Source organism: Poecilia formosa, unplaced genomic scaffold (assembly GCF_000485575.1).
Source record: "Poecilia formosa unplaced genomic scaffold, Poecilia_formosa-5.1.2 Scaffold82, whole genome shotgun sequence".
Lineage (NCBI taxonomy): Eukaryota > Metazoa > Chordata > Actinopteri > Cyprinodontiformes > Poeciliidae > Poecilia > Poecilia formosa.
In genome coordinates, this window is record NW_006800021.1 from 760,097 (window position 1) to 783,578 (window position 23,482).

Here is a 23,482-nt window from a genome sequence, read left to right on the forward strand (position 1 = left end):
CACCATCAAAGAAGTCAAGTCAAAAGAGCGTTCTCTTTGAGAGATGGTTATGAATCAACCTGTCTGGAATCCAGAGAGCAGGAGTTGTGTGGATGAAAGAATTTTTTTTTTCAGAACTCAAGGAAGAATGGCTGATAGCTGGCAGGAAGCTATCAGCTGCTACCACTCAACCGTACCTTTGTTAGATACAGCATGGTGATGCATCGTGTCACAAAGCTCAAATCAAATCAGGGTAGTGTCTGTGGAATGTGGTCAAACTGGATATCTGCATCATGGACGTGCAGCCAGAAAGTCTGGAGAAGCTGCATGATGCTATCATGCCATTACTGGCAAAATGTTCCTGGTACTTCTGTTGGTACGGTACTTCTGAAAGCAAAACGGGAATCCAACCCGGTACTAAAAAGGTTTGTTTAATACAGTGGCAGGTGAGTGTACAATTTTTTAAGTGAGCAGAAAAATTAACCCACATTATTAAAAGATTCCAATAGTCACAAAAGAGTTCTCCAGCTGTGCGTCGCTAAAGAAATTATAGCTAATCAATGAGTCTCCATGATGGAGTAAAAAGGACGCCCCTCTCCTCCTTCCCAGCACCGCTCCAGTGTCCTCTGAGCAAGGTTCCCCTTGTTTCCTCTCCCTAGGTTCCATTAAGTGTTTAATCAGGTCATTTTCATGCTTGACTATAATCAGATGATCCAATTTCTTCCTGCGATCAAGTCAGTATGAATAAATCACAGCTAATTAAAGTTAAATGTCAGCGCCCATTCAGGGCTTTGCTGAGCACACAATCTGGCATGAAATAATTATGTTTCAATTGTGCTGTAAAGAGAGATGGTGGCCTCTCTGTCACCAAGTCACTACATCCTGGCTCTCTTGTTCAGTCTGCAGATATCTTTGAAAGCACAGGAAAACCCAACGGACTCGGCCAAGCTGTTGTCACCAACGTTCCCCCTAAATTACTTTTGGTACTCTTGTTTCTTCAAGTTAATGGCTACAATTAAGTGTTTTTGTGGCAGGTACATTAGGGGTGTATTCACACTAACTCTGTTTAATCAGCTTTAATCAAACTCTAGTTCATTCGCCAAGAAAGTCCGGATTGTTTGGGGAATTTAACTCTGATGTGGACCTAAAAAGCAAACTCTGGTCCGCCTAAAAACCTTGTTCTCAGTTCGGTTAAAGTGAGTTCTGGCGCAGTTCGAATATGTATGTGAATGCCAAGCGGGCTGGAGACTGCTCCAAAAGTAGGAAGCAAACTATAGCGCAAGACATTCTGGGTAAATACAACCAAAACAAACTCGTATGTCTGGTACTAGAGGGAGAAACTGCTTGTGGTCTTTTGTCAAGGACAAAAAAGAAATCCTATAACTGCTCAAATGTGACGCCACTCAATGTTAGTTCACATTTCAAGAAGAAAGAAGTTGTGCTCACTGGCTCCCCAATTTGACATTTCAAAAATAAATTTGTTTAACACCAATGACAAAAAAACTAGACTTTCTATACAATGTCTTGCCACAAGGACAGGGTGGTTTTACGGCCGTATCGAAATTGGTATTGAAATTGGTTTATTTAGCAAACTAAAACTGCAATGAAAACACTTTTTTGGCATCACATAAGATGCACATCAACAACTGGATGTTACTGCTGGTGCAAAAACACACAGAAGAAGACCACAGGAAGTAGTGGGAGAATCATGGTGTGACACGGTTTTTAAATATCATGTAGACAAAACTTATGTAATTGTGATTTTAATCGCATTTCGTATTTAATAGAAACAACGTAATAGCAGAATTGTTTTTTTTTTCAAAATTAGCGGAATATTGACAGTTTTGCAGACATTTGTAATGAAAGCACAATTATTTTCTTCCCATCATTTCCTTCATTGGTGCAGCGCGACAAGCAAGGGGCTAAACGGGTTCCTCAATGGATTATTTTTCGTTTGGCAGAGTGCAGTGTGAAAACAAACTGCAGCAGCTGAAAATGCAACAAATGTTGCAACTTTGGTCCTCAATCGAACCAAGCCTATTGGACTACCAGGTGTGGAAACGCCTATAATGTATCAAAACAATCAGCATCCTGATGCATTTATCACAATGTGCAAAAGGACTAGAATGTTGGACGTTTCTTCTGTTTTATTAAGAGAGATCGTCTGCCTCCCCTACAGTCAAATGAAAAGCAGAATGGACCTCTAGGAGTTTGATGAAATGGCGACGTTACTTCTTGAGCTCTTGAGCTAATCAAAGCTGCGGCTGGTAGGATTCATGCTAAGCACGGGGAGATCACATGTGCCGAGACATCAAAGACAGAAGGTATTCACATATGCACGTCGACAATGGAAGAGAAAAAGACAGTCCAATGATGAGAACAGTCTTTTTAATCTACAACTAAGATGCAGCGGTACTTCAGTCAAAGCCTTACTCGTGTTTCAATTAAAAAAGCTCCATGGGCATTCTTGGCGGTTTAAAAAAACGAAAAGGGAAAAAAAGAAGAAGAAGGAGAAAAAAAAAAAAGCCAAGAGCTGGGAGCTGCTGTCAAGCCAGTAAAACTCGACATGGAGCAGACTAATGGAATATCCAGTCCCCATTAACAGGCTGCTTAATCTTTCAAGGATCCTAACACCCATAAAAAGGCCAATAAAAAGGCAGGGCAGAGCTTTTATTTTTTTTTTATTTGTTGAGCTCCCCCCGCTCTTCCTCCCTGCATTTATTAGTCAACTGGGGCTAGCTAAGATGTCACGATTTTCAAATGAATTCTGGAGTCCAGGCGTATATAGACCTCCGATTTATAGAGGTTTGGGACTTGGATTAAACTGTCAGCCTGTTTTTTTCTTTTTGTTATTTTTTTTTTGCTGCAAGCAAGCAAGAAGCAAAAAAAAAAAAAACAAGAAGAAGAGGAAAAAGGAAGACTCGAGGCAAAGACAGAGAGACAAGCATCCACACACAAACCACAAATATCCAGTCGAAATGTCGCCGCCGGGTGATGTTGCCTTGGCAACCGGTTCTCTTCTCAGACACAATGCGAGGCGAACGATCCTGAAAAACGTCTCGGTACAAGCGCCATGAGATGGAAGGGGGCTTCTCATATTAATGCCGCTGCGCCAGGGCCACAGCGAGCGCCAGGTTATCTTAATGATGATGCTAATGGGCTCTAATGGAGGCTGGGAGGTATCGGCGCAGACCCCTCATTAAAATCGCTGCAAAAAGCTCCGGCACTCGCGCACACGGACATATGAATACGACAAAAGACGGACACCGGTGTTTTCACTCTTGGCACAGGCAGACGCAAACAAATTAAGCCCAGACATCTTTATTTTACTGGAGCACATCAGAAAGCGAAAAAGGAGACACCAATTGTCAGAAAGAAGCAAAACAATGCTTCTTTCTGACAATCATTGAAATTGTCTATGTGCTTCTGAACCGACGATGACATCAACAAGGTTTTCTGGTGTCTGAGTATAGATGTGCGTAATTGCTACTGAAACAACAGAGAGAATTAAAATACCCTTACTTTTTAAAATGTAACTTAATACCATCTTTCTTCTCTCAGCTGCTATTTCTGTATATCAAACCATCCTGTTTCTTCAAAAGCACAAAATCGAATCAGCCTGTTTTACACTTCACTGGCACCGTTTGATGGCTGCCTGGTCAGGAACTACAAATCTCATGTTTTCCCACATCAATAAGGACAAAATACTTAATTTGTGCTGAGAATAACAACACTCTTCAGTGTGGGTGTTGTAGCTAGGGGAAGGAGTGCATCGTTGAGACATTTAAAAAAAAAAACAGGTAAAAATAGCAGAAAAGCTGCATCAAGCTTCCAGGAATCTGTAACTTTCACAAGACATGCCACGCGCTCACACGGAAGTTGTATTTCCAGATTTTCCTATCAGAAAAACAACAACACCCTCTGAAGCTGGAATGAGGACTGGAGAAGACGGAGCAACACCAAGTTTAGCACCCAACATGGCTGCCAGGCATATTTAATCAAATTTATAAAATGATTCCTGCTGGAACTCAACTGCTTTGGGACTCCAGTGTGATTCTCAACATTGGACTTCATATTACAAAGTTGGCAATCTATCCAAGTCTCACTATTAAGATAAGGATATAATTACATTTATGCACTTATATACTTGTTAGAGCTAACCACTAATAGCTCTGCTCATCCTAATCCCTAAGGCGGTTATATGTGTCTTAAATCTTCAGTCTATATCATGATGTCTGGTGAAAAATTAATAAATCACCTGCTCTCTTTCACAAAGTGTAAAGTGTGTGAAAGAGAGCTTTTTGGAATGCAGGTGTTAAGTTATTTCTACATAAGTTTGCAGGAAAAAAAATTATATTCTGTGATATGATGGATAGAACTGATATTTTACAGTATTTTCATATTTTCAATGAAGCACTGATACGCAGTAACTGTGCTTTTTTGAAGGATAATTGATTGTTTTAACCAGAAGAATTTTATCGGTTAAATTAACAGTTAAATTTTCAATTCATTCATAATGTTGAAAATCGTATTGTATTAATAACTAGATGTTCTGAAAATGAATTAGAATCAGGTAAAGGCAGGAGCTTTAAAAAAAAAAAACAGAAATGGAAACTGGCCACAAACTCATCTTAACTCAGGATTCACCCACTTTCAGCTTTTCTTTTTTTTTTCTTGTCTGGACATAAACAAGCGCTGCCTTCAATCTCCTGCTGAGAAAGACAGTAGGACATCCACGGGAAGTCCTGTGTAACAAATGCCTTACGAGTGTGTGTATGAAAAAAAAAAAAAAAAACGGTGTCGAAAAATCCTGCCTGCAGACTTGAGCAGATGGTGTTAGTGAGTCAGGCAGGTTGGAGGGCAGCCCAGTGGTGGGGCAGAGGGGCCTGGGGGTGGATCCCCCTCTCCTGTTTGCTGGGTTTGCACACTGGGGATGGAGGGGGGGCGGGGACATTCCCAAAGGGGGTGTTGGCAGGTCTGCTTACCAGCTGACATCTCATCCCAGTATTGATTTTTTTTTTTTTTTTTTTATCGTTGCACCCGTGGCTCTCTCATTGAGGGGAGGTTGGATAGAGACTTGCAGTGGGGGCACGTGCCTTGGTTTACAGTGCTGCGACTCTGCATGTTGGGAGGGGTGCAGAGAGGGGCCGAGGTGGCAGATGGACAACAAGCTGCAGAGATTTGCTGGTTATGACTGATGTGTCCAAAGGGGGAAGCCGGGGTGAAGAAAGCGTCGCTGCACAGCTGTTCTCGCCTTCGCCATCCTTCACATTTGACCCCGTTTGTCCCTGTGGAACATCTGGAGAGCCAGCGCTGATCTGATCCTATAGGGGGACTTTTGCGCCAGATGGTCCAGCAAGGTACGGTCTGAAACGGTTTGACTGAACTGTACAAGGATGGGTTAATTACGATCATTTAGAGGAAGCACAGCTTCACCTTTTCACAAGCAAAAAGAACAGTGGAGTTTTGTTGTGAAATCTCAGAGTTGCTGTTAAAAGTTGCCATGATAAATTTTGCTGGATGATAAATTATTGCAGTAAACGACAATATTGTAATTGAGACCATATGCAGCTAACATAATAATAATAATAATAATGGCTTACTAATGCACGTATACACACTCAAAGAAAAACAAAAAAACCCTTTAACACTTAACACTGGAACTGGGAAACATTTTAAATATCCAAAATAATCAAACAAAATCGCTAAAACAACAATAATTAAAATTGATTATTAAGTCTCAGTAACCAAAATTGAATTTTAAAAAAAGTAATCATCCTTCAGCTTAGACAGGGAAAACAAGGCAAAAGTGGCAGGTAGCCAAAGTAACTACTGACATGTTTCTCAAAATGCCGAGTTTTCAACGACATTAAAGGGGAGCGTCTCTTTGGCCATGGAATGGAAACCATGGACCACAAATCAAAAACAATATATAATATTATATATCTGATGGAATACTCAATCATGTCACCAAAGTTCAATCCAGAACCGCAAAGCATACATAGAAGAAAGGCTTTATCCATTCAACCTTTCATGGCCAGCTAAGCAAGATTGGTGGCATCAATTAACTCTCTCACTCTCTGGTTACCTAGCAACAAGTTGTCAGTAATGTGGTTAGCTAGCAACAACCTGTTGAGTAACTTGCCACAACAGCAGCATAAAGTGAAAACTGTGGGGAAAACAGGAAACTTCCCCAGTTTTGTAGTATTTCAGATATTTAAAGCAAAAACTCTAATATACAATTATCAACATCGACTGATATGAAAAGCTTAAATCGCGATCCGTTTATCAGCCATATCATCCAGCCCTAATCACGCTCATTTTAATTCACCAAGAGATTAATTGATTTACTGTGGTGGGCTTAGAGAGAACGTTCGGCTCCCAGCTCAAACCCTCGGTAAGCTAATGCCGTGCATGCAAATCGCAGTGTCACATAAATTACCTGCTCACTGCTAACACCAGGGCCGGGTCCACACAACAACAACCAGGAAAACAGAACCTGTATGCAAAAAACCTCTTTAAGATTAGATACGAGAATATGCAAATTCTCTCCCTGCCAGGGGGACGCTGTGGTATAAAAGAAGCTTAAGGCGGCTGGGTGTTCTCATTTCCTAGGCAAACACTGCGGTTCACTCCCTTCACGGCTTTGCCAAAGCATAAACAGTTGGGGCACTGACAAATGACACGAACAGAGCTATTTAAATAAAGCAACATATCTGTGTAAAGATGTCGGAGAATGCATGAGGTGTGTGGGAAAGCGGCTGATCTTGATCGGTCTCCCACCGGTTTCGGGTGACAACATATTCACCGGCTCTTGACAGTCGGGCTCGTGATGATTTGGTTTTTGTTCCTCTCTGAGACGAGCAGCCCGCTCAGAGCCAAAGCTTAGCTCACGAGTGAGCGACTGTGGAAGATGGCTGGAGCAGATCCTGGCAGCACTTTGCAAACCACAGGCTTGCCAATCAACACTCCATGGCCATGAGGTATTCAGTCATCAAAAAAAAAAAAAAAAAAAAGGCAGGGTGATTTCAAATAAATGATTTCGCATGAGAGGAACAGAAGGGCTGAGCCGTGTTGAATCATTGCGCCAATAATAAAATCACAGGAGATATTCGCACCGGCCTGCTTCCCCTCCCCCCACATCACGCTATGTAATCTGCTTCTAGCGTCTCCAAGCTGGTGAAGAGGGGAGCCAAGGCGATGTTTTCGCAAATCACTCAGAGATGTTAAACGGGGGGAGTGGGCAAAAGCGAGAAGCTGGCCAAGACAGCTGAAGAGTGGGGACAGCTGGCACGTTTCAATTATTCCTCTCCGTCTCCGTGCTTCGGCTCACAAAAGGAGTTGATGGCACAAGAATGAGGAAGGGTGTTAAGCTGCAACACGTTTACAGTAGACGCTCAGGCATAAATCAAGGAGCCTAATGTTCGTTTCAGAGAGCTGGCAGCTCAAGCTGCGGGATGAAGAAGTTTTTTCGTTGTGCAGATCGGATCCCGGCTCAAACCCGGGCCATATGGCGCGAGGCGCATATGCCAGTCACTCCTCGTGGCACATATGCTATTGTTGTAGACGGGAGGCAACTTGCAGGAAGCGTAGCTTTAAATTGGTGAGAGAAAAGTGAGAGAGGGAGAACGGTCGAGAACAAGCTTGGCGCAGGGGGGAGGAGGGTGTATTATGCAAGATCGACTCTTTTGAGTTTTTTATCATGCTATGATGTTATTCTCTCATCACAAACATGCCTGCAGTGTTGCTTTGACTGATTCACACAGGTCAGAGAAATCCTTGAATCTCCCATGGCAACCATTCAGAGGTGTCTAAACACGTGCTCTGTTGACAAAACTCTCAACAGAGTATCCTAGTTCCGGCCTTACCGATCACCCTTCCCCCACTCCCACTCTGCTCCCACAGACTAGCGGCAGCAGCAGTTGAACACCTGCTGGAACTGCCAGTCTGCTGAGCTTACAGACCGTCTCAAAGCGTCTTCCGAAAGGACGGCAGGTTCCAGCAACTTGTGGCAACAACACACTTTGATGTGCAACACACATAATTTCTTACCATCAACACACATTAGGAAGGTTATGCTGAAGCAGGTGAAATAAGCAAGAACTAAACTGATGGAGGCATCAGACAACACTAATGCATTTCTCCCTTCAGAATAAGAAGCAGCCCACATGTGTAAGACTGTATGTCAACCCTAACCACAAGCCTTCTGCATTGCCAGCTTCATGTTTGAAAGCTCACGTGTGGGACACGGCTGGCTTGATTAGTGGTTCATGAATCACCAGAGGCAGCTCGGAGACGGGTTTCCCCTTTATGACGGAACGGCTCTGAAAAAGAAGCTTCTGCCTCTTTGGGTCCTTTTATGTCATACACAGCCCAGTGGTGCTCCCGAACTGCAGTTAAACCGCCATTAACCCCCGACAGTAACGTGCTGCAGACAAACAAGACGCCTCCACTGACGCACATCCTTCCTGGAGTGTGCACCAGAGCCCCCCCCACACACACAGCAGAGCTCTGGGACAGCCATCAGTCACAGCTTCTTATGACCGCAGCTGGGTCGTCTGAGGTCAGTGCTGCTGGGTTCCACCAAATAAAAAGGGCGGACATCTTGGGACTTTTCAGAGAAAAGCTCGCGTCTAATGGCCCTTCTGACAGCAGCCCACCCTGCCAGCCTGGAATTTGACCCCTTTTCGCCGTCGGCGACCCCTAACCAGAACCGGTGACCCTTTGTACCCCGAGGCTGCCGAGGACAGAACACCAACACGAAGGAAAACAGAGGGGAGTTTGCAGACGAATTCCGCATTGAAAAGAAGATCCTCCAGGAGTTATTTGTGCAATGCTTGCAGGCACTAGCCTTATCATTTCATTAATTAGCATGACATGCCTGCCTGATGGACTTGAACGCCGCCGCAGCAGCTGTCTCAATTGATTACAGCGGCGGCCGTGGCGCCGCAATTATCGAGGTGACTGGAGACACCGCCTGCCACTTCTAATAAAGGACTTAACTCCTGCTTCCCACATCACAGCGCAGCGGTGGGAGGACGGCGGCAGCCTCCCCGCGTCTCCCGTACCTTTAAGACCTTTTCAGCGTCTCTCCACGGGCTTCTGTGAAGCTCAGTGTGGGCCGCAGATCTTGAGCAGCGTGTCAGCTTTACTTAAGCTTGCAGAACGCCTCAACAGTATCAGCTTGGTGCCCCACAGGAAAGCATCCTCCATTAGCCCACCAGCTGGCTCGCAATCCGAAGAGAGAGAGAGAGAGCAAGAAAGGGAGATAGAAATAAAAGGGTGACGGAGAGGGTGCGGGGTGGGGGGGGTGTAGAGAGAGGAAGGAGCGGGGTGGAGTTTAAGAAACACAAAGACGGGGCCGCTTTCACCGGGAAGCTTCAAGTCTGAGCAGGGATGCGGGGCGGGAGCATTCAACGGCGCAAACAGAGACACAGCTTTCCACCCTCGTTTCATGTATAAACACGCGAGAAGCCCACATGCCTCTAAGTGGATATAATATTATCTTTCAGTGCCGTACTGATTACTTCTCAATGGGATGGAAATGGTTGGGTGAAAATCCTTCAACAAATCTTAAGTGGCGTGGCAGTGGGCTGAAAGAGCCTGTGTGTTTTTCTTTTCCTCCCTCCTCCTCCTCCATCTCAATTTTCACTATCCAGAGCTCAAAGCAAAGCAACAATTGGAAGCTGACAGCTCCCAACCGTTCACCATACCTCACTGACTGTTTTGACATTTGCAGCCGTCAAAGCTAAGTGCAACGAGACGCAGGGGCCGGGGGAGTGGACAAACATCTCCACCACCAGCGTATCGCATTTCGTCAAGTGTTTTTGCAGCGACTTAAAGTGTTGTCTGAGATGCGCTCCCGCTATTTCATGATATAAAACAAATGAACTCGGCTAAAGGTACTGATGTACCTGCCAGGTGGGGGTACAGGTGGTAATAATCCCATCATCAACGTGCGCCCGAGAGCTACATCGCCCGTCAGCCGCTACATTTCTTTTTCTTGTTGCGTTTCCGCGCCGAAGCACGTTGTTATTAGAAGTCGGGGCTTCTGGTTTTTGCTGCGTTGATGGAAGATTGCGTCCACTTTTCAAATCTTTCAAGACTCCATCAGTGCAACAGGCCTTTAATTGTACATTACATCATGCCTCAGGCTTTTCAGACCGTGTGCGCCTTCTGAATAAAACCACATAATCAGTTGCAGTAGGACAAAGTCAAGCCAAGATTACTTATGCAGCACTTGGAAAACAGCAAGCGCCGGCTAAATGGATGTAGAGGCAAATAAAAAAAAAAGTGAATAGAAACAGAAATAAATTGAATAAAATACATTCAAATAGAATGAAATAACCACTTAGGCACTTAAATGATTTTAAAGGAACTGTAACATGAATAGGCAGCCTTCACAGCGATGATAAAACGGGAGTAAAATGCTCCTGCAGAGAATTAAAAACTGTGCAGCAGTAATTCTCACAAGCCGACGACAAGAGGCAGAATAACTAGCTACCAATTACCCATTTTACCCAGCCGTTCCCAGCTGGCCTTAACTGTAATAAGGACATGGATTTCTGCATTAACTCCATCTCTTGACAGGATATTTTATTATTTTAGCCAGTTGTCACAGATGGAAAAAAAGCTACTTTCACAAAAATATCCAGTGTCTATTTTAAAACCAAAGTTCATCACAGTAGGTAAGTACATTGCAACAAAAACAAAAATAAAAAAAAATGCATAACTAGCATGCCCTCAACCTAAGACTTGATTATTTCTGGATAATAAAGTTCTTTCAATAGAAAATAAATGTTCATGTGACTGAAATTATTTGTAACATCTCAGCAGACTACTGCTCAAAAGCTAGAGTCCCTCTGTGTCTCAGGAGATTTCAATATAAGTTTCACATATCAGTAAGAAAGTGAAAACATTAGTGCAGTATGTACCTAATAATGCAAACAAGGATCCTGCTGCAGAGCCGCTTCTGGGCTTTAATTAGGCTTCCAGCAGCTGTTGATGACGAGACCAGATCTACAGTCATTTCCCCTTCATGCCTAAATTATTTATGAACTACAAGTTGTTGTTTTTTTCTCCCATCAGCCATCAGAGCTTGGCGTACTTGAAAGGGAAGTTTTTTAGGAAATGTCGCTAAAGTCTGTGTTTTCTTTTCTTTTTTTTCCTTTTCATTTGGGGGAAGGCTGGGCGAGGGGTGTTGAAAACTAACATCTCAGAGCTGATGACACACTTAAGAGGACTGCGCTGAAGCAGTTTGAAAAACAGAACTTAGAAAACACGCCAACGCCTTTCGTCTCCCAGCTGCAGTTAACCTCAGCGCCGCAGGAAGGGTGACAACTGGAGGTATCGGATTTGCAAACGTGCTGTCCTTCACTGAAACTCATTCATCATTCTAAATGAGAGAAAGAGACAGAGAGAGAGAGAGAGAGAGGCTGAAAAAAGAACTAAAGTGACCCAGACGTGGGTGGGAGGATTGCAGAGGAATAAGGAGAGGGCCGGCTAAAGATTTGTGTTAAATAAACTAATGGAGACAAGGCCTGAGTCCTGACCTGTGTGGCTGCTCCTACCACACACACACACACACGCGCACACACACACACGCACACACACACACGCACACACACACACACACACAGAGGTCTCTGAGGTAATCCGAGTCTGGTTTTCTTGAGGCACGATGGACAAGGGACATTAACAACAGCCTTCACATCTGCAGAGCTGCCACATTTCACTATCGCGTTCCAAGCGCTGCAAGAGAAGAAAAGATTTGTTTGGAGTGTGAAAGCTGCATGACAGTTTGGGGAAATGTGTGAATGTGAGTATGTGTGTAAGGACGGAGGAGGTGTGGGGGTGTACACTGAGCAAGATTGGACTCTAACGATACAAATTGCTAGCAAGATGAAACGGACTAGACCGGGGACTAGACCCTCCTCTCCCCCTCTTCCAAAATAAAAGTGACAAACAAGCCTGGGTGGCACAAAAGAAAAATCAAACAGTGTAAAGTAAACACAATTTCTCTGTACAGCTCAAAACACTTCAGACTGCAAGGGGTGATGACAATGCTCAAGTAGTTAGAAGGAATTTAAAATCAGTCCAATGTGTTCGACTGTTTCCACGAAAAGAGAGAGAGAAAAAAAAAGAGAGAGAGAGACTCTGAACCACATGAAACCATGGAGATTTTACGGCCTCCTCCCTCCTTTTAGCAGCCAGTTCTTACATTAAAGCGAGCAGCTCGAAGCTAAGTGTTGGGAGTGTCACAAAGAGAGAGGGTTTTAAGCACTATACAGTAGCAAGACCCAGATGGCTCATCGCGCCTGAGAAACATGTCCGCTATAGCCGAGCTACACAGGCACCTGCTGCCAGGATTGGGTGCTGCTAATACAGCACATGAGATGCCCCGAGCACTTTAGCACTTGCCCCGGACATTACGGCTGACGGGTCAATAAATGTATCATTAGCGCTAGCAATAGCTGCTCATTGATTTCTGTTTTTCTTCATCTCAAAATGTGGCAATTTGTCACAGTGTTGCACTAACTTAAAAATCAAGAAAGTGAATAAAAAATTTAGAAGGGAAACTGAAAGTTATGTATATATTTTTAGCAAAAGTGAGATGCTCAAAATGAAGTCAGAGCAAGCACAGAGATGCAAGAAGCTATTTAAAAGGAAACCTTACTTTCTTAGACAGGCGCTTCATTCAGAGCGAGAGAGAGGATGGAACATGCAGGAAATGCTGGCAGCGCTTTGGAAATCTCAGAGTTACTTTAGGGATTCATGTTCTCTACTTAATGGTCTACATTCATCATTGCTGCTTTATAATGCTAGCGCTGCTAACTAACGTAGCCTGGTTAAAAACCAGCCTTAGACGGTCTGGACCCTCAGCTATTGTGAAACGGTTACTTCATGGACTCTGTTGAAGTTTTAAACAACTGGATCTGATTTGAGCAAATTGCTAACATTTGTGAAGCATGTAATGTCACAGTTCAATGAAGCTCATCAGAAATTGCGTGCACTGTAAAGAACCCTATGGAGAGTAAGGTCACCATTATCTTTGACAGCAATAAAATGTCTTACACATTCCTCTTGCTCCAACATGGATATTAGTACGTGTGTCCAACACGGACTGAATGGTTTCGTCTGCTGCCATTACCAAAGTACAACCCTATAGAGACAGACTACAATTCTTAAACGTCACAGAAAATCAATGCCATCGTTCACAACTCCTCCTTCTGTTTGCTGATTGGTCCGGTTGAAATTCACCTCAATGGGATAAATCCAGGACAGAGATGTGAATGGAGATGAGAATTGAGTCAAATTGCATAGGAAAACATTGACTAACCACGTAAGCCAACATGTACAAGTTAGGTTGTATGCCAAATACAAGCTAACTATGCTTGCATAGTTATTTTTTAAATTGCCTTTATAGGACCTATCAAAGCTAACCACACAAATTAGCTTGTACAGTTAGCAGGCTAACTGTACAAGCTTCCTAACAATATAAGTTAGCGATATTGCTTAGCTACTGCTGTAGCTTGTTTGTATATAGCAAGGCTTGTCCTTTATACATACATATTTACAAGCTTGTGGCCGTTAATATAGGACATATACAAGCTAACTACTTGTATTAGACATTAGACACTAAAGCTGATTTAAAATGATAACTCAATAATCTGTATGTTTTATTTTAAAAAGCAGCTGCTCTCTCACAGCGCAGTGAGATACTGCCTTGTCTTCTAATATAAATAATCAGTGCCCAGTCATGACTGGAAGGTTTGGTGAAAAAAGCTATTTAAATTCCATCCTTACATCTTCTTTTATTGAAGTTTAAGACAAAAGCCTGAATAGTAAGGCTGAAGCTTTCAAAAAGACGGAGATTAGAAACAGACCTTTCTGATTAGTGCACGTTAAAATTCTAAACCTTTTACATTTATGAGTGTAAAACATTTGAATATTCATTCTGAATATTACATTTCACTGTTCGATCAGTCAGAACAAGCTGTTTTAAGCAAACTTCAACAATAGTTTTTAACAACCCTACCCTGCCCTCAGACTGTTGTTTGTGCTCCGAACACTTTTTTTCTTCTTCTCTCCTCTCGCTGGGCTGTGTGACATTGGAACAATCTCGTTCCAAAGCAAACAGCAGTGAAATCCCAGTCCTGCTGCTCACCCCTCAACACAGCAGCTTCAACCTAGCAGCCGCAGAGGCTGGAGCCAGGGCTCTGTTGAATGAGGTATTACAGTCAGTCAAAGGCCATTAGGGGCCCCAGCACCAGGGCCCAGGGCAGGGAGTTCGCTGGTAGCCAAAAACAACAGCCAAACAGATGACCGCTTCAATATTGGAGAAGACCACAGTGTGCATGTTCTGTTTCCTAACTGCCGCTGATACGGCCAAAATCACAGACCTCTGTGTCTGGATGAATTATTCCCTTTGTTCTGAGCACTGGAAGGATTAATGGCGCTTACTCCAGGTGAAACACTTAACCAAACACAAGCCCTTTCTTAGGATTGTGTCAGATTACACCTTTCACCATGTGTTCAAGACGGATAGCCGGTCTCCAAAGTAAAACTTTTCAAAGCAGCTCATCTGTCAAACCTGCGGTAATATAGTGGGATGAGAAATACTGAACTATGACCTGGAGGATATGATCACGCATGCCGTACTCTTCAGCTGGGAGTCTGACGAATCTGTTTTCTTTGGGACCGTGTTTACAAAAGTTGGTCTCCTTCCTGCCGCGGAAACTCTGGCGCATTCTTCTGATGTTTGGATGTCCTCGTCTGTCATGGAATTCAAAGCATTTCATACCCGCTCTGTTCCTGGCGACGTCTTTTCAGTCTTTTATAAGCCTCTCTAAACTGCTTCCCTAAATGTCCAATCCATTACAAACGCGCTTGTAATATCCATCTAGGCTGACGACTGTCCCCCAGCCAACATTTGTCCATTATCCAAGCACTGTGTTTGGCTACAATCACCTACCATCTGGCTTTGTCAATGAGCGTTGTGGCTTCATCTGCAAACAACGTTGGCTGTGAACCTCTCGACATAAATGAGCTTAAAACGCACAGAGGAAGGAGCTGGGATCTTCAAACAAATCCAGGGCGGGGAAGAAAAACAGTCTTGCTGGCAGACAGACTAAAGCTGGGAATAAAAGATTAAAAGCGTGAAAAACCTGCAAGTGATCACAGGCGTCACACTTTACATTTCAGGCCTGACAGCAGTGATAAGATGCCGGTTGTGTATTCTCATAAGTAAACAATGAGAAAGCCTTCCACAATGTAGCTGGCTGTGTTTTCATTGGAGGAGGAAGAGGATTAAGATTAGAGAGAAGATGTGGTGAAAGCTGCTGTTCTCCAGTGTTAGCCGTTATTTTATTTTCTTCCCTCATAAGAAAAAAAAACACAAAACAAAACACAGACCTAGATTTTATTTCACCAAATGCCTGTTATGCAGCGAGATGATAATGCAAGCTGGTTCATGAACTACAGCAGCTGGTAATGCTTGAGGGGCTATGCACTTATAAAGGCAGTTGATTTTAGCAGGAGGGCTTTCTCTTTTTTCCAAACTAGAGAAAATGAAGCGAGCTTGTAAAATTTATCGTGCAGTGCATGATAGATGGCGTCGCATTCAAAACGTTGAACTGCTTCAAGATGTAACGTTTAATGTGACGTCACAATTTTTATTTTTTGTTTCCATATCTAAAGATCAACTGAACATCTGGAAATTACTCCTTAAAGCTACAGAGACGGGCCCCTAATTATAAGTCAGTAACTAATTTAAACAACTTTCATCTGATAAGGTGGTTCTTCATCAGTGCAGACAGAACAACTGCACAGTGTGGCATGAGAATATGCCATCCTCCCATTGGCTCATCGTGGTTATTTATTTCAAAAGAGACTATGCAAATCACATAATATGCCAGAGTTAGATATAAAGGCTAGTTTTCATCTGTACTCCCTAAGGGTACAATCAACAGATACAATTACAATATTTTCCTGCTGTAGGCTTAGGGAGGCCTACAACATTTGAATAGCACTTCGAGTAAGTAGCACTAAGCAGTAAATTCAGTAGCAGTGATGCACATTTGTGTATACAGTGTCTCAGAGTTGTGAAGTGAAAACCGTTGACAAAACAAAACATTCAGCCGAGCCGAGTGATCAAATTGAACACGCTACAGCATCAGGTCCCAGAAAGGGCGATGTTGGACCATTCTTTACCAAAATCAACATTTGTTTCTACTAAGCATCAGTCTAACAAATCGAGAAACAATAATGGCAAAAATGGAAAAGATAAAGCGCAAACTCTTAATTCATAGGGACGTGCTTGAAAAGTGAGCAAAAACAAGATCTGATTCACTCTGTAAACGCATTCATGCGTCCTCCAAAAGGCTGGTCGCGACCCCGACGATCTGTTCTGAAAGTCCCTCGCAGCCTCTAGTCATCGTGTAATTGCTCTCTGTTCACGGCTAAAGCTGAATCCATAGTCGGTCAATGATTACACAGCCACACGATGAGCCCCGGACCAGACATGCAGCACATTCGACGAGACTCCCGCTTTCAGCCACTGCTGCTGCCAGCCCTTCCGCTGACTGACAGAAGCCGAGCGTCCCGACTCGTAATGACGAACATCCGCGAAAGAGGGGAGAGGAACGCATTGATCATCAAACGGGTCTCTGGTTTCAACAATGAAACTCAATCAGCAGCGAACAAATGTTCTAAAGGGAGTAAGTTAATATTTGATGCACCCTTGGCTCTTTGCACATACCAAGCATGTTTCTAATGGACACAATAATGCACTAAAGGAGCCGCGGAGTGGCACAGGGGAATAGTGTGAAATATCAGCAGTGATTTTACAAGCCAGATAATAGCGGCGCATCAAAAAGCCGAACAAGCCTTTGAAAACAAGCGGCGTGTAAAAGCCTCGACATCAGCGTCTGAATCTCAGAAAAAACAATTCTCTGTAGTTGGCTGTTTTTTGTTTTTTTTTCTTTCTAGGATGCCAGGCCACAGGCTGCCTTTATCCCCCTTAACCGTCTGCCACACTACATAAATACTACAAGACAAGACCAATTTAATTTTAAAAGCTATAAATATTGAAGAACAATGAAATTATTTATTGGACATCAGAATGTCACAAGACGGAAGAGAATTTATGTGGGCTGGAGCCGTTTGTCTCGCTCTTCTTCTCCTTCTCCTTTTGTTGCGCATGCTGAACGATGGGCATCTGCAGTAAGAGCTGGGAGTCCTGTAATTGCTTTTTCTGTCCCTGAAGCGGACCTTCCTGCTTTAAATCAAAAAAGCCAATCTCTGTCAGTAATGGCTCAATTAATAATTAAACACGTGTCTTATCTCAGCTGAGCTCCCCCCTATTTATTTTCATCTCTCCGACGAGATGGCTGCACAAACAGCATTAGCGCTATCAATAAATGGGAGCTTGATATCGGGCTTTTTCTTCAAAAAAAACAAATTCCTGCGCTCACAAGCGGTCTTGTGGCTGTGAACAGTTAATATCCTAAAGATTAAGGGAGAAGAAGTTGTGCTTTTGTTCACCGAATCCCTCCGGAATATTTAGTTAACCAAACCTTTTGCCCTCTACAGCAATTCTGTATCCTTTTAACTTAGTGTTTCTTTAATTCTTATCATTCAATATCAAAGAATGATGAGAAATTCTCCTGACAGAAACTGAATGAGTTTACTCTAAAGGTAAATAAAACTGATTTCCTCGATTGGTCTAACTAGAAGACTGTGTGTTGTGGAGGCGAAGGACTTCAGGTTAGTCATTTTCAGCAACACTGAGAAAGAACGAAGGCTGCGTTTTCTACAGAGGAATGTTGGTTGTTCACTACAACACAGAGTTTCCAAAGGTGTCGGTCATTTTGATCCTAGCTATTTTGTACTTTTGGGCCACCTGCCACAGGATGTTAATATTTGTAGTAGGGGGCGCACAAAAGAAAAAAATCTGTCCAGATTTTCTTGATCTTGGGAGATTACGAGAAACCAATATGCTCTACCTTCACAAAGGTCTGAAAATTAGCCGCTGCCCCATTTTGCTCCGCTGTGAGAGAGTACCGACTGACTGCTAACGTCCACAAGTTCAGTGTTAACAATAGTCACCCCACTGGTGCCAACTGAACGACTTTTCAGGCAAAACAAATCGGTATAGGTGAAAATCGGAATCGGTAGGTCAGGCTTTTGGAACATTCTGAATATGCAAATGTTGGCAGCCTTTTGGGAATCTTAAGATTCATGGTAAGATGCATCTTCTACCGAAGACTAACATGAACTAATGTTTACAGTTTGTGAAACAGACCTAGCAACACTAATTTCATTTATAAGACTCTAAAGAAAGTTAATTTTAGTACATCAATTTGCTTCAAATGAGCAAAACCCAGTTTTACAGCTACTCTCTTGCACTCAACGGAAAGGTGCATCTGCTTTAATGTATACAGTGAGTCTTTAAAGTAGACAGGTGAAAAAACATTTTTGTTCTTCTGAATTATAATTTTCAAACAGGAAATTGAGCCGCTAAAATCGGTATTTGAAGGTCAAAGCTCTAAAAGACCTGAAATCATACATTGGCCAAAAATCTCAAATCAGTGTCACTTTGTTTGATAGCTTATCTCTCAAAACAAAATTATGTCCATCATACATCGACATCATATGTTGAAATCTGCACCCTTGTGGAAAGGTAGTTGAACAAAGTATTGGTCTTACAAACTAGTTTCTGTCCAACATAAACTCAGTTGACTTTTATCAGGTTTTTGTGATGCTAATCAAGCTGCGTGAAGCCCTGCATGTTTTTCCAGTCTCCAGCTACAGAGTGTGCCTAAAAGCCAGCCGCCCTCTCCCGGCTACCAGCACTCGATCCCGACTTAGCGGAGTCGAGAAGCTGATTAGTGGGTCAGAGGGCCGGCCTACATTCATTATTTAATAGGCGAGAGGCTACGAGCGGCAGAGCTGGCCACAGAGGTTACTGATACATTATGCTGACCCGGCCAGAGGAGAGCAGCTCAGCCGAATACAAACATGTTCTCCCCGTCTGCTGTTATGCGTCTGGGCTGCTCCTCAATCCCCCCTCCCTGTACCCCTGACCTTACCGTACCCTGGGCAATCACCATCCTTCCTCCCTTCTCTGCTGCTCAGGCGATAGCGCGATTCGTTTTAACGTGGGCTTCCCACAGCCGAGTGCGGCCCCCGCACCGCCGGCCCCGGTCGGAGTAATAGCTGAGGAGGGGACCCCGGTCCTTTTATTGACATGCGGCAAACAGCGGCGGTGGAACAAAGGCCACTCAGAGCCCATTGAGAGAAAAGGCCTACAGACAGGGTGGTTGATTAGTGATTCGACACAGGGACCCTAGACTGTGTAGCACATAATGAGAGCTTAGAGAGCGAGCCATGAACCGATGGGGGGATGGAGGTACGGTGGAGGCGGGCTGAGAGCGGAGGAGATGATGGGTTTTAATCATAAAGAAAAATCATTTGGACACAAAATAATTTGGATATCTGTGCAAGAAATGGTCCAAATAATAATAAAAATGAAAAAAAAAAAAAAAACTATTCGGGCAGATACTAAATCCTTAAGCTACAGTGCTGGTAATGTGTTTACATATAAACAAGAGTTAGGGGATTAGCCCTAAATCCACCGCCAAGCTAAATGGTTTTATGCACTTTTTTTTTTTACCCCCCAGTTTGTTTACTTCGATGTCAATTAGGCTAATTTGTTCGACGTCCCCAAATGAGCCACAAGATCCTGAGCGAGTGAACTTTGAAGCCATGTTTTTTTAAGAGCTGCGATTTCCCCCAACGCCGCGCTAACCTCGACTTCACCTCCTATCTGGCCTCCGAGAAACACTAACGGTGTCAGACGCGAAAGGCGGCAGATGTGTGCGCTCCCTTTTCCCTCTGCCTCCGACTCTGCACACTCTCCTCTTTCTTTTGTTCCACTGGCCTAATCCAGTATGTGTGGGCCGGTAAGTTTAATGGAAACAATTTATTAAGTCCGGCTTAAAATGCCATCTGCAGCTAAGCCTCCCAAAGCCGCTAAGCTCCTAGTTTCGCCCCGGAGCTTGCTGTGTTCACGCTTACTGTAATGCTCTGTTTAAAATGAGCACAACGGGTCAAAATTAATCAGGATTACAAGGGCACAAATCCACTTCAGAAATGGGTTTTCTACCAATCTTACCCCTCCACCCCTCCTTTGCTATCCCAAGATGCCTTGGGATTTCTGGTAGGGAAGCACACCGCGTTGGCTTACCCGTCAGGCGAAGACGATAGATGCTCAGAGAGTACAAGAAGCCTGGCGAAAGGCGGTTTTAAGACCCATCCATGCAACATTCAACATCATCAGCGCAGATTCCTAAGAGTTCCTCTCAGATATTTCGAGCTGCTGACAGCTGGGTGATAACTCCCTGCTACTTGGAAAGACCCGGCATTGTGAAATGTCATGTAAAAGTGTTTATCTGCGCTCCGTGAAGGAGCCCTGCGCATGTTCGGCAGCTACTTTTAGCTCTTTATTCGCCTTCGAGCAAGTGACAACGCTAAACTCTGACCTTCGATTCAATAACAGCAGCTCGCGGTGAAGCGTGAAAGTCTTTGCAGCGTCTTTACTTAAACACGCCATCCTCCAGTAAATCGATAATCTGCAGGAGGTTTAAGACAGGAAGTAAACAAAAACCAATAACTGTTAGATAATGCTTGCCCTCTGATGCACCTTCCTACACCGTAACCACCAACACACAGACACTCAACTGAACTCACACTAGCTCTTGGGTAAAAGCGTCCACAGAGGATTGCACAGTGCCATTCCTGATACTATTACGCTGTGCTATCATCAGGTTGTCAAAAGAGCAGCAGTGGAGAGATGATAAAAATGAAACATGAGAGAGAGAAAGCAAGGGAGTCCCGTTTCATCAGCAACCACAGACACTAATATCTCTGAGTTGTTGATTATTAAGTAAGGGTGCACCGATTATCGGTGCAGATTTATCGGTGCCCATTTGCTTAATTTTGGGAGACCGGCCCATTTTCACATGTGAAGCCGATCTTATCCACCAGTCTTATCTAGCTTGGGAAAGGAATAAGAATCAACCACTGTCCTCTTTTGCTCTGACAGAGGACAGTGGTTGCAGACACCAAGTAATGTCTGCACGTTTACAATTAATAATAGTGACTCTCTGCTGCCAACTCAACAACTTTCTTGCTATATTGAGCAACATTTCAGACATAAAAATTAGTATCGGCCAAAATGGGAATTATCAGGTTAAGATTTTTCAAAGATCGGTAATCGGCGACCAGCCAGAAAACTGCAATCAGTGCACCTCTATTAACTAGTAGCCTGTTTTCAACTGTTGTGTGGATTTTGATCAAATGTCACAAAAATGGAGAAAAAAGTATATTGGCTTTATTTTCGTCTAATGGTTGAGTGAATCGAGCCCAATTTCGTCAAATGTTGACGCTACGCATGGCTGTAATAAACAGGAAGTAGAGCTTGGAAGCTAGCATGGACCATACATCTCAGAAAAATGGAAAGAAATGTTCAGGGATGTGTTGCTATCAGGAAAGTTGTAAATGTTTTATCATGTCAGAGACGTTAGAGAAAGGACACCAAAGACTCGACTGATCAGTCATGTGAGGTAAATGTTTGGCAAACGTGTCTCTATCTCCCATTAGAGCATTAACTCTTTTTTGGAAAAGCCACAAAAAAAAAACAAAAAAACACCTGATGCGAGTGCAATAACGATTTTTGCAAAATTCAGTAAGTTATTTCCAATTTCATATATTACACCAACACTTAACGCGATACTTCAAAACGGGCATCAAAAAAACTTGGAGATGCAATTATTGTGTCAAGAATAGATTATTTAAATACACTGAATTTCATTCTTTTTTTGCAAGTAAATCATTAATAGTTAATAGTACATTTTCTATTTAAAACTGTACTGTTTATAATAGTTTTAATTATCTTACCCTGTAGTAAAAACAATTTAAAACATGAATTTTAATAGGAACTTGGAGCTAATACACCCCAGTGAAATATTTCATAATCCTCCATCGTTTTAAGCATCTTTTTATGAAATACGAGAAAAAGTGTGAACATGACCAAGGTTCGTTTTGACTGTATGATAATTGAGTAATAACACTACTCCCTCCTCTACCTGCAGTGCTCTCCCAAACAGCCAGCTAAATATTGTTAGCATGCTACAAGTAGCATGTCTGTTGATCAACCGACTGACGGCTGGCTACCTGAGCAGATAGCCTGACCAATTAACCATTAAATATGAGTTTAAAATGTGTGCACAACAGGCATTTGAAAACTACTACTAAATTTAGCAGATATTTAGTTTTGCTGAAGTCTTTGTATGCGAATCCAAATAACCAATAAATACGGTTAACATTCCTATAATAGTAAGTCTTATAATCAATAACACTACTGGTTTAAATTTTTATGTAACATTTTTTTCTTTATCATTAGAGTCACATACAAGCCCATTGTGGGCAATCAGGACATCAACTGAAAAAGAAAAAAAAAATACATAAAAATAAAACAAACACCTATCAAGTGAATCACACAAGCATTTTCACAGCTCTATGTATGTATATTAATCTAGTATGTACCGTATATGTTTATGCTAAGAGTGTGTCTGTGTGTTTGCATCTGTCGTTGACGCTACCAGCCAGCAGTTCCACAGGCCTGGTGATTAAAGGAAAGAAGCCTTTTCCTTTTTGGCAGTCCCTCAGGGCCCCAAGCTGCTAATGGGACACACTGTAGATGCAGTGTTGAACAGCAAACCAGAGGAAAACAGCCTGTGGGCTTCCCTGTATTACACACAATGTCCACACACAGAAAAACCCGTTTTGGCCACAAGCAAACAGTGTCCCAGGATCTATTACAGCTCCAGAAAACAAGACTGGAATGTGAGATGAGAACCGACTGGAAGTTATCCCAATTTAACTGTGATAACTTTGTCCTTCATGTTCTTCTTTTTTTTTTAAGATTTTGTTGCCACCTCACTTTCTCTAACCTCTTCCTCTAAACCCTTCACCTACATCACCCAAATAGGATCTGGTTGATCTGTGTGATAATCAGGAGGGACTTTGATTGGATTGTCTGGATTTAATCCTGTGCCCTGCGCTCACTGGAGCACCGACTACAGAGTCATTCCTTCACCTGGCAAACACAGGGGAATTTTTGCTGTTAGTAAGATATCATAAAAGTTACTAGAAATGCTTGTTTCACATCTCATGTTGGTTATGGATCATCTGAGCCACACAGCTAGCATGCATGGTTTCTCTCCAACATGGCTGCCTTGAGCCATGGCAATAAGCCAAGCTTTTCACTATTCTGAAAGATTTCAAGATTAAATACAGTTTTTAAGAGTGGAAACTTTAATGAAATGCAAAATGCGACAACCTGGAGTGTGGCGGTAAAACTGTGTTCAGGTGTGTTGACGTATTGTAGTTTTATTAAAACCGCTGCGAAATCTATGAAGCATAGATTTTTGTGTAAAGT

General features: G+C 42.9%; 1 protein-coding gene across 8 annotated transcripts in view; it reads right to left on the minus strand.

Annotated features, from left to right (window-relative positions):
* The window catches only part of fbrsl1 (fibrosin-like 1), a 254,770-nt gene that overhangs the window by 21,570 nt on the left and 209,718 nt on the right, over positions 1-23,482 (minus strand). The window lies entirely within an intron of this gene.